This window comes from Rana temporaria, chromosome 1 (assembly GCF_905171775.1).
Source record: "Rana temporaria chromosome 1, aRanTem1.1, whole genome shotgun sequence".
Classification (NCBI taxonomy): domain Eukaryota; kingdom Metazoa; phylum Chordata; class Amphibia; order Anura; family Ranidae; genus Rana; species Rana temporaria.
The window spans coordinates 377,607,238-377,617,934 of NC_053489.1; the positions used below are offsets into that span (position 1 = coordinate 377,607,238).

The 10,697-nt window shown below is 47.6% G+C and overlaps 2 pseudogenes; both read right to left on the reverse strand.

Moving 5' to 3' along the window:
• Positions 1 to 230: 230 nt before the first annotated feature.
• Positions 231 to 349, reverse strand: LOC120925272 (annotated as a pseudogene).
• An 82-nt stretch (positions 350 to 431) lies between these two features.
• On the reverse strand, positions 432 to 550 carry LOC120925482 (annotated as a pseudogene).
• Between the last annotated feature and the right edge of the window lie 10,147 nt (positions 551 to 10,697).

The following is a 10,697-nucleotide window of genomic DNA, read 5'->3' on the forward strand; positions in this document are numbered from 1 at the left end:
GCCTCCATTTCTATGTGGATTAAAAAGCCTACAGCACCTGGTATTCCCAGGCAGTCTCCCATCCAGGTACTAACCAGGCCTGACCCTGCTTAGCCTCCGCGATTAGACGAGATTGTGCGCTTTAAAGGTGAAGAGGCTGTAGGCAAGTACCATGGCTGGCCTTAATCCTCTTGATGATAGCTTGGGAGAAGACTAGAAAAATATATTCAAGGACTCCCTAAAAAAAAAAAAGCCTATGGCACCTGGTATTCCCAGGCGATCTCCCATCCAGGTACTAACCAGGCCTGACCCTGCTTAGCCTCCGAGATCAGACGAGATCTGGCGCTTTCAGGGAGATATGGCTGTAGGCAAGTACCATGGCTGGCCTTAACTCTCTTGAAGATGGCTTGGGAGAAGACTAGACAAAGATATTCAAGGACTCCCAAAAAAAAAGCCTATAGCACCTGGTATTCCCAGGCAGTCTCCCATCCAGGTACTAACCAGGCCTGACCCTGCTTAGCCTCCGAGATCAGACGAGATCTGGCGCTTTCAGGGAGATGTGGCTGTAGGCAAGTACCATGGCGGGCGTTAACTCTCTTGAAGATGCTGTGGGAATTGGATCCCAGTAGGTATGCATTTACAAAGGTGGGAGGGCAAACATTTTCAGATAAAGTTCATTTTTTACATAAACTGGTCTGAGAAAACAAGGGGCCCCAGTACTTTAAAAATACTGTTTAATGTGGTATTGCCCTACCTGCATTCCTTTAATGTCACCCATTAGGTCTGGCTAAAATACTGTTTCTATTCCTGTGTCTGGCTTATTTCAAGAACCTGACAGATGTTGAGTGCTCGTCACCATTGCAGGAGTGAAACAGGCTTGCTGGTTCAAAAGGGATTCATGTGCAGTGTATACCAGCAGTGGCTGAGCTCAGTGGTGTTGGGATAAATGAAGAGAGCTGCAGTTAGATGCAGGTGCTGTTCAGCCAGCAATCGGCATTTTCTGCAAAAAAAAATCTAGGCAAGCTGGTGGGTTCACTGGCTCCTGTCTAAACTGGTGTGTGTATATATACTGTGTGTGTGTGTGTGTGTGTGTGTGTATAAAATATATATGATTATGTGTGTGATTTGGGTACCTTGAGTGCAGGGACTAATGTGAATGTACAAAATATATGTGTAAAATGACAGTGCTTTATAAATACCTGTAATTAAATCGCAAAGGCATGAACGAGGGCTTTCACACTGGAGTGGTATGCTAGCAGGATGGGAAAAGTTCTGCTAGCCGCATCTTTGGAGTGGTGTATGTGTGTATACAGCTCCTATACCGCTCCCGCCCATTGAAATCAATGGGACAGCGTGGCTATACCGCTGGCAATGCGCCTCTGCAGAGGCACATTGTGGGCAGTTTTAACCCTTTTCTTGGCCGCTAGCGGGCGGTTTTACCCCCTCGCTATCGGCCACATAGCGCCGTGAAATTGGCAGTAAAGTGCCGCTAAAAATAGTGAAGCTTTACTGCCACTTCACCTCCGGCCCCAGTGTAAAAGGGGCCTTACTGGAAGCTTCCTCGTTGCTTCCGTTTTTTTCTGTACTCGCCTGGCTAGGCAGGTTTTGGCATTTTTGGGCTGTATATGTTCGTATGGAGAAGTGTTTAAAGGATGTTTGGTGGAGTGGTGCTGATAGGGCAACCAAGTGATTGACTTTTCTCTGGTTCATTAGGAACTGGCTGAAATTATGTGTGTTGTCAGCTTATGCTACCCATCTAGTGGTGTACTAAAATGAATAATATGGTGCCAAAACCACAAATGCACTTGACCGAAACTTACAGTAAAGAAAAAAAAATTATATATTATGATTGACTTTTTAATATCATGAATTTATTGTTGACCATTATCTGCACCTTTTTTGAAGTGGTGTTAAAAATGCTGCATGTTTGGTCAGTTAAAAAAAAAAAAAAAACGCACCAGCCCATTGAGATGCACTGACAATGAATGCATCAAAAAAGGCACTGGGAAGTAAAGGTATGCTATGCAGCATAGGTAGGAAAATGGGGGGGGGGGCAGCATTAAAAAAGAAACATCACACAGTTTCCTTTTTTTTGTTTTAATGTGCACAAAAGTGACATTTCATTCATGTACAGCAGCATTGTGCGTTGTTCTGCTGAATAGTGACATGCGATCCTGTCTAGGGCCGAAACAACTAATCGATTATGAAATTAATCGATTACAATTTTCATAAGCGATTAATCGGCCAGTAACATAATGGGGTTAAAAAAAACTAAAATTAGCCCTTTATAGTACAAAAAAGCAAATCGCTACTGTAAATATTACTTTCACTGTCCCACAGAAAAAAAAATGAACCCCTTACAGTAGCGATTATTTGCTCTTTTTGTACTTTTATTTTTTAACCCCATTATGTTACTAAACATCTCAGGCCTGGGGTCACACCTCTGTTTTTTGAAGAAGTATATTTATTTACATGTTTTCCTATGGGACACGTTCACATCCATGATTTTTTTCAGCTGCTGCGTAATTGGAAAGGGCGAGGACTTTTTAATGCAAAGTGGTGCCGTTTTATTTTTTGGTTCAATATACTTCAATGGAGAAGCTGCAGAAAAGCATGTAATGTGTTTTTGCGGCAATTTGTGTTTTTGTAATCTGCCCAACAACAAATTGACCCAAAATAATTTAAAATGCAAATTTTTCTTTTTTTAAGTCTATCATCTGACTACTGTATTTATCGGGGTATACCACGCACCGGCATAGAACGCACACCCCAAGCCTAGAAGGGAAGGTTAAGAAAAAAAAATACTTACATTTTGAATGCCTGTCGTCAGTGTCCGTCTGCTGTCTTGTCCGGCGTCCATCGGCGGCCTTGGAGGTGTCCTCTCGTCTTCTCTCGGCTGTCTCTGAGCGCCGCCGACATAGACCGAGTGTACTGCGCACTCGGTTGGGCTCGGCTCCTCTCGTATAAAGGCTAGGAGGGACAGGGCGTGACTGCGAGCGTGGCCGAGCCTAGACGAGTGCGCAGTACACTCGGGTACGCTCGGCTCGGTCTATGTCGGCGGCGCTCAGAGACAGCGCGGATCGGCGTATAACGCACACCCACGATTTTCCCCTGATTTTAAGGGGGAAAAGGTGCGCGTTATATGCCGATTTAAATACGGTAATCGAAACAATAATTGGCCAACTAATCGATTGTGAAAATAATCGTTGGTTGCAGCCCAAATCCTGTCTTGTATGCTGCAGTAAATTGCAGCATGTCTGAATTTTATTGCAGCTTGCTGCACCACTCTTCCGGGGGGGCCTTGTGATGTGAATAGAAGATCCACCATGCCTCTCATTACCCGCAGCAGTGCTAATTTTTTTCTCTTCACATCCCGGGACCTCGGGAGGGGAATTTTTGAAGTGTGTGTGCATGTTGTTAAAATTGGGAGGGCATTCGCCATAATACGTTTTTTTTTATTGTCATTCTTTCTGACCAGCCTATAACTGATGTAACGTATCACTCATAAGTTACAGATTATTATTTTACAATCTTGTATTTTGTGATTTGTAGGCAAAAAGATGCAAGATCTGTCTGCCCAAGTGACAAGCGAGTTCCTGCAATTTCCTGATGCAACTATAAAAGCACTTGAAGATTCTGTTCTTCGGGCAAAATTTGCTACAGGTATGTTTTTTATTTATAATATATATATATATGTGTGTGTGTGTGTGTGTGTGTGTGTGTGTGTGTAATCTTTACAGTGGTTGTAAAGTCACTAATCTCAAATCCAGGAATCCCCTCCTTTCAGAAAGATATATACTTTGCAGTATTTGTGTTTTTAAAAATGACCAGCAAAATAGTTTTTCTAAGCGCTGCTGTTTGCTTGTGTCACATCCCGGTGCTCTCCTTTCCCGATCTGAGGACTACAGTGGGAGGAGATGTGATTTTTTTTCCCCCATTGATGGCAGCTGGGTGTGCAGCAGGAGGTCACGTAAGTGCACAGCGGTGCTTGAAATAAGGCATTTTGCTGCCTAATTTTTTAAAACCGATCCTGCATAATATATCTTTCTGTAACAGGGGCTTCCAGCATTTGAAATTGGTGATTTTGCAGCCATAGGGGCAGGAGGGGAGGAGAGACACCCCCATAGGGAGGTAAACTGACTGCGGTATCATGAATCAGCAGCCATGGTCAGCACACAAGGTGGGGGAGACGCACAGGAACAGGCAGGATCAACCAGGTATTTTGCAGCATAGAGAGGGACAAATGACACTGCATAAGCAGTATGCTGTATATCCTGCTTTAAAGTAACAGGATTTTTTTTTTCAGTACTGGCTTAGGAGGGTGAAAACAGGTCACGGGAGTGCAGAACGAACTGCACTCCTGTGATCCCTAGAAGTACAGCCAAGCAAGCTTTGGCTGTACTTCTCCTTTAAACATATACCCATCATTACATGTTTTTACTTTTTAATAGCATTCCCTTTTCAGTATGGCTTGAGTAGCTATTGTATATGCAATATTTATTTGCTATTTCTATTTCCCTCAAAAGAGGAGTTGCCCTTTAGGTGCAGATTAGCCAGATTAAGAGTAGTGATGTCGCGAACCTAAAATTTTCGGCACGCAAATGTTCGAACGGGTGAACCGCCATAGACTTTAATGGGCAGGTGGATTTTAAAACCCACAGGGACTCTTTCTGGCCACAATAGTGATGAAAAAGTTGTTTCAAGGGGACTAACGCCTGGACTGTGGCATGCCGGAGGGGGATCCATGGCAAAACTCCCATGGAAAATTAAGGGCATAAATCACCTAACATTCATAAATTGTTTGGAATAACGTGCTTTAAAACATCAGGTATGATGTATCGATCAGGTAGTGTAAGGGTTAGGGTTACGGATAGGGTTACAGACAGGGTGATGGTTACAGATAGGGTTACAGACAGGGTTAGGGTTACAGACAGGGTTAGGGTTACAGACAGGGTTAGGGTTGCAGTCTCTAACCCTGTCTGTAACCCTAACCCTATCTGTAACCATCACCTTAACCTTATCTGTAACCCTAACCCTGTCTGTAATAGGGTTAGGGTTCACAGTGACAGACCAAACTCCCCGTTTAACGCACCGCAAACAGTTAATTTGCACAACCGCAAACTCCCCATTTACACAAGGTTGTATACCAAGCTAGCCATGTCCCGTTCCTTGTCCTCACTGACGTCAATGAACGTTTTTGAGATTGCAGGCGATGGGGGTTTTTCAAAGCCTATGGTCGTGCTGAGGTCGTTCAGTGACAGTTAAGTGACCCAGAAAACAATGATTCTGCAGTGTGGGCCCATTGTTGGCCTAGTAGGCTTTAATGATCACCTTAGATGATCACAAAGAAAATGAATGTTTTTTCTATGCAAAATCATCCAGCCGATCGCTTTTGGTCTGTTCACAATGAAGCAACAACCTTATCATCTGGGGTGTGCCAACATTGCCATTGCCAACACACTCATAGAGGTGGTCGCTTCATTGTGATACGCAAGCCCCTTCACCACAACAAGGTAACCATCACGAAGGGGAATTGACACATGTATGTGCCTTTTTTTTTTTTGTTTTGTTTTTGCAGCCACAGTGGCCCGAAAAATTAGGCATGTACACATGCCTGAAAAAGTAGGTATTGTTGCTGCTGTAGCAGCGGCCAGAAAAATTTATGTTTTCCAGGCAGAAAGTGCACTAAAACATTGCGGCTTGAACCCTAGTTGGTGGCGGATAAGTCATGCAAGTCATCTGGCATGCAGAGATAAAATACAGCAGCGTGTGGACCATTTGTAGCCCAAGGAAGCTCATCTCATCAGGCCTTTAGTCAAATGTATCGCCCACTGTCAGTCCCTTCGGGATCCATGCCTCATTCATCTTAATAAAGGTGAGGTAATCTAGACTTTTTTGACCTAGGCGACTTCTCTTCTCAGTGACAATACCTCCTGCTGCACTGAAGGTCCTTTCTGAAAGGACACTTGAAGCGGGGCAGGCCAGAAGTTCTATCGCAAATTGGGATAGCTCAGGCCACAGGTCAAGCCTGCACAGGGGCGTACCAAGCGGGGGGGCGGTCCGCCCCAGGGTGCCACACATTGGGGGGTGTCAGTGGCCAGGTGACATTGCTATGGGGGTGCACTCTGCACAAAGGTCGGGTGACACTGTCTAACAGACTCCCAAGGGCCTCCCTGGCTCTGACTGTTCTGTTTTTTTTTTTTTTTTTTTTAATATTTTTATTGGAGATTTTTAAACACATTAAACATCACATTTTAGACAAGACTAGACACAGACAGCTCAACATCGTACGACTCTCAAGGAGAGGCAGTTGGTACAACAGAGGGATAACATCATCTATCGTGCAAACATGTTAATAGGCTGGTACCTGCAGTGAACGGCATACACATAGGGGGGGAGGATGGGGAAAGGGAGGTGTCACATCTCAGAACCTTCAACCCGCAGTCTCGGATTCCTCCACCCAGACCCGCCATATCTTATCAAATTTCTGCGGGCAGCCACGATTGGCATACGTATCTTTATATAACGGAAGGCTGGCGTTCACCAGTCGCCGCCACTGCACTAAGGATGGGGGCGAGGGTTTCTTCCAATGCATAGCTATGTTCTTGCGGGCGTAAAAAAGCAGCAGGCTTACTAGGGTACGTCTGGCCGAGGTTCGGACAACATTCTCTATTATGCCCAGGAGGCATACCTCCATAGTGAAAGGTAGCGATGTTCCAGCAATCTTGTTGGTCAGTTCCAGCACAGCCTCCCAATAGTGCATCACCTCTGGGCATCGCCAGAAAATATGGGAGAAGTCACCCGGGGAGGCGCCGCAGCGCCAGCACTTCTGTGAGTGTGAAGGGTTCATCTTGTGTAACCTGTAGGGGGTGAAGTATGCCCTATGCACTATTTTGTATTGGACCAGTCTATCGCGAACAGACACCAACGTAGTGAAGGGAAGGTCCCATATGTCATCCCAGTCGTCTGTATCTAGCGTGGGAATGTCAATTTGCCACCTGGCTCGCAGCCCGTCAAGGGGAGGGAGGGACACAAAGAGTAGGTAGGAGTATAGGTGTGATGTGGGCTTCACGCAACAATCGAATCTGAGTGTCCTCTCCAGCTCCGACTGGGCCACGATACAGGAGGACAAAGGAAACCTGCGCCGAAAAAGCGTGTGATAGTTGGAGGTACCTGAAATAATAGTGAGTGGGCAGGTTGAACTCAGACGAGAGCTCGGCGAAGGACTTCAACGCGTTCCGCGACACAATATGGGAGACCAGTTTCACGCCGTGCTTCGACCACGCGAGGGGATCTAACAACCTGTAAAGATGGTTCAAGGTAGGGTTTTTCCAGATCGGGGCGTTAGGTGAAATTTCAGTGGGCTTACATTTTTCGATGGCTAGGCCGGTCCGCCACGCCCTCAGGGTGGTAAGCATGGAAGGAGTGAGAGAGTATGGCGCATGGGGGCCCCGAAACAGCAAGAGCTGGAGGGCCTCCAACGAGCCAACCACCGATGCCTCGAGAGCAGTGGAAGTGTTGGTACCATCCGGCCGCAACCACCAGGCCGCCGTTACCAGCTGGGCGGCGAGGTAGTACTTGTAGCAATCAGGAAATGCCATCCCACCCTGCGTTCGCGGCCTCATTAAGGTAGATAGTTTGTACCTCGGCGGAGAGGACCCCCAGATAAAGGAAGAAAAGAGTTGATTCAGTTTAGTAAAAAAGGACCTAGGCACCCACTGCGGCGAGTGACGGAAAAGATAAAGAAGTTTGGGAACTATTTTAATTTTAAGAAGGTTCACCCTCCCCCATACCGATAGAGGGAGGTTGCCCCAGGCTTTGAACTTGGATTGGGCGTCCACCAGAACCGGAAAGAGATTAAGGGGGACAAAGTCAGAAGCCGAGGTAGAGATATATACTCCCAAATATTTAAACGTGTCCACCCAGCAAAGGGGGTTATCGGGGGGATGTGGATCTGGCCGCCTGGTCTATCGGGAAAAGGAGAGATTTGGACCAGTTCACTTTGAGTCCAGTGACCGGGGCGAAGGTGTCCAGAACAGACAAAGCGCCCTGCAGAGAGGGGCCTGCATCATTCAGGAAAAGCAACATATCGTCGGCGTATAAGGCCACCCTCTCCTCTAGCATACCCACCCTTAGCCCCTTAATGTGGAGAGATATACGAAGAGCCTCTGCCACAGGTTCGATGGCAAGGGCAAATGGGGCCGGGGAAAGGGGGCAGCCTTGCCTAGTGCCACGAGAAAGCTGAAAGGGGACGGAAACTCCACCACCCAAACGCACCGACGAAGTGGGGGCCTTGTAAATTACCTGTAGCCAAGTTATGAAAAGCAAGGGGAATCCCATCCGACGCAGGGTCTCCCATAGGAAAGGCCACTCGACCGTGTCGAAGGCCTTTTCCACGTCTAATGAGGCCACAGTCCTCGTTCCGGTGTTAAGGTGTTGGGTGTGAATGTTTGTAAAGAGCCTCCTAAGATTAACGTCCGTAGACCTCTTGGGCATGAACCCCGTCTGGTCAGAGTCTATCACCGTGGGCAGCATGGGGTATAGTCTAAGGGCTAGTAACTTAGTAAGCACTTTAAAGTCAGTGTTCAGTAGGGCAATAGGGCGGTAAGATGCACAGGAAGTAGGGTCTTTTGGAGGTTTGTAGATCAGTGTCAAGTGGGCATGGTACATAGAAGCGGGGAGGCTGCCCTCGGCTAGACATGTAGTGTAGAGCTGTGCCAATAAAGGGGCCAGGAGGCCCGCATGAGCTTTATAAAAGTCTAAGGGGAGACCATCCGGTCCGGGCGCTTTGCCCGGTGGGAAGGACTGGATGGCATTCTGAACCTCAAGAGCTGTGAATGGTTGCACTAGGGCTTCCCTCTCCTGGTCGGAGAGCCAGCCCAACGCCAGGGGATCAAGCAGGTCACCTAGTGTCTCAGGCCGGAAGCCCGCGGGCAACCCAGAAGAGTAGAGGGTCCTGTAGAAGTCATTGAAAGTCTGCAGTATGTCTCGAGGGGAGGACACAGTTCCCCCTCCCGGAGTCTGAAGGATAGATATGGTCGTGAGAGGCTGGTCGTGTTGGGCCATCATGGCCAGAAACCGGCCATTCCGGTCCCCCTGTTCAAAGGCCCTCTGTCTGCCCTTATGTAGTTCCAGACGCGTCGCTTCAGCTGTGTGCAGGTGTAAGTCACGCTGGTCCGCCATCATCAGATCAAAATGATCCGAAGAGGGGTCAGAGTTATAAGTGGCAGTGCGGTCTGTAACCAGTTTCTCTAAGTCACCCAGCTGCGCCGAATGTTGTTTTTTGACACTAGCTATAGAGGAGATGTATTGCCCCCTTGTATATGCCTTAAAAGTAAACCACACTACGTCCGGGGAGGCCGTACCAGCATTTTTCTCCCAAAATTCTGTCAGTAGGGGGGGTACAATAGTAGTCACATCAGGGTGAGTGATCCACTGCGCGCCCAGCCTCCAAAGTGCGGCACATCGCGAGGCCGGAGAGCGGAGCACCACCAAACAGCGGGCTATGGTCCAACAGACCGCTGGGAAGATAGTCCGTCTCCAACACATCCGCTAACAGTGCAGGGTTGGAGAAGGCCAAATCTATCCTGGATGCGGTCTTGTAGGACGCTGAATAACGGGAATATGCGCGCACATCTCGGTGCTTCCACCTCCAGACCTCCTCCAGGCCCACCGCCTGAGCCCAGGCCAATAAATCTGAACATCGTGACCTCGGTGGGGTAGGTCTGTCTAACTCTTGGGACAAGATGGCATTGAAATCCCCCATCACCATAACCCTCCCAGGGCAGAAGGGCGTAATCTTGTCTAGGACATCATATAGTAGGGCTGAGGAGAAGGGAGGGGGGATATACACATTAACAACAATGTACCTCTGCGACCACAGTGTGAAAACAAGTATCACATATTTACCCAGGGGATCCGTACGGACTTCTTCAATGACACAGGGAAAATTCTTATGAACAAGGACTGTCACCCCCCTGGCATATGTAGAATACGTAGCATGTATCGCCCGCTGAACCCAGGGCTTTTTCAAGGTCAGGATCTTGCTGCCCATGAGGTGAGTTTCCTGGAGTAGGATGAGCTGTACAGGGCGTGACTTCAAATATTGGAAGAGGGTGGCACGCTTAAACTTGGAATTAAGTCCCCTGACATTCCAGGAGAGGATAGAGAATGAGTCAGTCGGGCGATCAGCCATTAGGCATAAAGGGTGAAGGGAAGACAGGATACTCATATGAGAACAGCTCGGGACACCTCAGGAACAGCAAGACACCGAGTACACTGCTTGACACATAGGCCAACCTTGCACATTCCATCATCCTTATAGAGTAAAAGACATTGAGCATAACACATACAGTAAACACAGAAAATAACAAATTTCCCAGGCACTGGGTGCCTATCCGACTATGTCCCATACCTCTAGCAACTGCCCGAGGGGTAGGAATAGTTTTTCCCCAAAAAACAGTCAACTGTTAAAGGTGTAAATGGGCCCCTAAACTGGGGACCCTACACAGTATCCGCAGGGCTATCCTCTCACAGCGAGGGTCTGCGGTCAATGTTCATGCCCAGGGAGCCCAAATGGGCCAGGGCGCAATAATGGATCCAAAAACAAGAAACAAAAATAAAATAAAATGAAGAAGGGACAAAACAAGCACTGGGGGGGGGGGGGTAACGGCTCCTGCTCGTCACAGTTCCGTGGAGTCTAAGTGATGCGCCGCCGT